Below are 4,285 nucleotides of genomic sequence, written 5' to 3' on the forward strand. Positions count from 1 at the left end.
AGATCGACAAACATCACTGTCTTAAGGCGATTCTTCTTTTCTTTTTACAACTCTTCTGAGTGTGTTTGGTCTGATGGAGGGGGCGGAGACTCTACTGATGCGGCCAGAGAGGGGGGGGAGGAGGGGAGTGAAGAAGAAGGGGGTGGGAGGACAGGGGAGGGGTCCTCTGTCTGTCTGCTCTTCAGTTATTCGGACTCTCTCGGCGGCGGTGGCGGATCCCGGAGGAGCCGCCGAGGTTAATAGTTATTATGGATGATCCCTGGTGGCAGAGACAAGTCAAGCCATCACACACGTGAGGAGGACACACACCCACCAAAAGACCCCCGAGGACACAGAGAGGGACAGGGGGGAGGGACGACATAGCTACATTTGCTACTTATTGTAAAATACTGATGGACTTGAACTGAAATAGCCATTCCCGTTATAGAGTAGAAAAGTTAGAGGCAAAAAGTAGATTTCTTTTCTGGTTTCTGAACTAAAGGGCAAAGTCAGCAGCTCTCCTCTGTCGAGCTGCTCAGCTTCTACTCATGCACAGCTACCGCTCCTTAAGGTTGTTCCTGTGTCCTGTTGCTGGCGGCCATCTTTGTTTTGTCTTTGCCGGGGGGGGATTTAGAGTCAGTGGACGGGGGCTGGTTTGGCTTGCTGCTGGGGGCATGCTTGGCGGGGGAGCTAGGCGTGGCGGGGGCGCCAGGGGGGTGGGACGCTTGGAGGTTCTTCTCGTCTGAAAAAAGCTGTTTAATTACGTCAAAGAAGTTACTCAACGGGCTGCCTACACAGACGGGAAGAAAAGAAAAAACAAAGAGAGAGAGGGAGAGAGAGAGAGAGAAAGAGAGAGAGAGAGAGAGAACAAACAACAGATGAGCAATGATGTTAACATGAGGAGAGGAAGAGGAGGTGGAGGAGGTGATGGAGGGATGAGAGGAGGAGTGGAGCCATAGGAAAGGAGACTCTTGGGCCGGGTCAGAGGAGGGGGGAATCGAGGACGGAGAGGCGGCACCCGGAGGAGCCAATCACAGACTGGATGTAACAGTGAGCGTAGCCATGATTGGTTGATTATTGGAACAGGAAGTGACCATATTTGGACGACAGGTGGATTCTATTTCTATATTTTAGTTGAACATCATGTTGTATTAAAATAGACTTAAAACTACAGATTAAGACTTTAAACTTGTGAGGAAAATGTTGACTGAAGTCTGCTGATTGGCAGGCTGTATCGCCCCCTGCTGGCCATTAGAAGGATTGCAGGTTTGCAGGACTCCTGCTTGTCTTCACTGTGAAACTTAAAGGCTACGCCCACTTTTTAAATCCAGTCTGAGGAGTTCATAAAGATGAGGTAATGGCACAACCTCCATGAACATATTTATCAGTCCACATTAGTGTTTATATCTCAGTATGAGGGGAAGGGGGGGGTTAGTTTGGTTTTGGAGTCTCGGTTTCCTCTGCTGTGATGGAGAGTGAACAGGAGCGCTGGAAGACAGCTTTAATAGATATTAAAGGTTTCTCTTTGTGGTTTGGAATTGAATGAATCTCCACACTGATACCTCCTGAGTTTCTCTTCCTCAGGTGTTTCTGTTTCTCTTGAAATATTACAGCGCTGTGTTTCTTCCAGAGCTCCCGTCACCTCTCCATCAAATCAACATCCATCACAACATCCAACATCCACCTGTTAGCTCAAAGGTTCTCAAGGTAAAAACAGTCAAGAGTGAATCAAGACATGCAAACATCACGGTCCACACATCGATACACGATCACTGCTCATCAGAGGGTTAGTTCAGAGTGTGTGTGTCCGTCAGGGATCACACACACGTCACCTGGTAGTGCTGGTTATAGAGGTTTAACAGGTGTACAGTCACATAGGTTATCATGGTGATAACTTACCCATGATCCTCTTCATAACACAGTGACGTCATGTGTGTGTGTGTCTGATTCTCTGTTTGTGTGGTTTTAAATATGGAAGGTTAACGAGGAGAGGGGACGACTCGGTTTCAAGTGTTACCATGCAGATCTGTTAGGACTCACACACACACACACACACCAAACACACACTCACACACACACACTGAAATGCATCCATCTGATTGATATTTGGTCTTACAGCTGAGCTCTAAGAGAAGAAGTTTCACAGTTTGTTTGTAGACGTTTATTTCTGTCTTGTGATTTTTTTTCTTTGCAAAAACACAAAAAATTAATTGTTTATTTTTCTCTCTCGGTTTTCAGTTTTTAGGTTTGGATAACAAAATTTTTTAAGGCCTTATTTTCTCAATTTAACTAAATTTAATATCAAAAACAAAATGACAAAAAAAACAAAAAAATGATTTAACACAAAAATATTTTAACAATGTAAACATTTTCTGAAATTAGAAAATAAAAATCATAAAACAAAAATATTTATTAAAATGCAAGAAATAAAAAAATATGTATCAATGCAAAAAATGTAACCTTTTCATATTTTTATAAAATGTTTTTTGCTGATTCTGATATATTTTCAGGTTTTGTGAAATGTATTTGTGTTCCATGCATTTTCTTTTTCCCATTTTGTAAAATGTTAATTAGTTTCATGAAATGATTTGACCTTTAATGGCATGTTTTGGAGTTTGAAAAAATATTTTACAAAATATTTTTTTGCACTTAAAGAACTTTTTTTATGATTTGTGGTTTTGAGGTTTTTGTATTTTAATAAATATATTTATTTTTTTCTATTTGATTAAATATTTCCTTAGTTTTATGAAATGCTGTTGGCGTTTACGAAAATGTATTTTTGCAGTTGGCCATGAGGGCCACCGTACCTAAGTGACAATAATGACTGTTACTAAGGGGTGAATCATTTTGAATCCCTTTTAAACAAGATTTTAAATAATTTCAGCGGACAAACCCACGCTGTGATCCATGAACTAAGATTCAGATTCAGATTCAAAATACTTTATTAATCTGAATCTGAATCTTAGTTCATGGCTATAGATAGTTGATCTTCTGTCTGATAGTGAAAGACGATCAAAGCAGTTTCATGAAGCATCACTGTTAGACTTTAAATGAAAAGTCCAGCAAATATTCAGGAGAACTGTTTACAAAATCAAATCAAATCCATCCATCCATTATCTTGACCGCTTATCCCATTAGGGGTCACGGGGGGCTGGAGCCTATCCCAGCTGGCTCTGGGCAGAAGGCAGGGTACACCCTGGACAGGTCGCCAACCTATCACAGGGCCAAATCAAATCAATTAGAAGCATTTGATATCATCAGCATGTCGGGTTCAGGGGACCCAAACTGTGTCATGTGATGGAAGAGAGACTTTAGTCTTACAGAGGTTTATAAGTGCATTTCACTTTGTGTGGAATAATTCTACTTTTATTATTTATTATTATTTTTTTACTCTATTTAAAACATTTCATTAAACTGAACAGATATGTTTTCTTCACTCTCTCTCTCTCTCTCTCTCTCTCTCTCTCTCTCTCTCTCTCTCTCTCTCACACACACACACAGTCAAACACACGTGTAAGTGCACACAGGGTGTGTGTGGTGACAGGCCTCTGGGTCGTTGCCAGTGTGTGTTAAAAGCCAGAGTTAAAGAGTTTTTGCCGGGAGCTCCCGGTCGCTCTGGGTCTTACCACGCTTGGAGGATTTATGGGGGCGAGCAGCTGAGCGCTGAGAGCCATCTGAGAGCAGAGGACAGCGTCAGAAACACCGACCCACCAACCGACCGACCGACCGACTCACTGCGGCTCAGCGCTTCATCATCAGTCAGCTGACATCAAACATCAGCAGCACGGCGGCTGAAACTGTCTTCACTTCACGGGACGAGTCTGAAGAGTAAAATCTGTCACAGTGAACGCTCAGCTCACAGTGACGGAGCAGAGCGGGACGGATCAGGGTCTTCAGGGCAAAACTAGGGACCTGCTTTGGACCTAAGCTGATCCATAGAAACAGAATGGACCTTAAAACTGACCTTTACCCTGTGTCTGATTTTCGCTCTGTTCTGTAACCCAGGGGTCTTTGCTGCTGCTCTCCCTGCCTTGGGTTTTCATGCAAGCACAAAGAAGGGGAGGTGTGCTCTCCCCGCCTCAGGCTTTGGCATTCCACGTACTCATGTGGAAGGGCAGGGAGCTCCCAGAACAGAGTCATACCACCAAATCTAACTTATTGCATGCAGATAGTCTGGAGTCTGGAGTCTGTGAGTTTGGACGTTCACTGTGGCAGATTTGACCTTTAAATCCATCTTCTGCTGGATCCACACAAGTCTAACCTCACACTCACGAATGAACGAACACTCACACACACACACACACAG

The sequence above is a fragment of the Notolabrus celidotus genome, unplaced genomic scaffold, assembly GCF_009762535.1.
Source record: "Notolabrus celidotus isolate fNotCel1 unplaced genomic scaffold, fNotCel1.pri scaffold_401_arrow_ctg1, whole genome shotgun sequence".
Classification (NCBI taxonomy): Eukaryota; Metazoa; Chordata; class Actinopteri; order Labriformes; family Labridae; genus Notolabrus; species Notolabrus celidotus.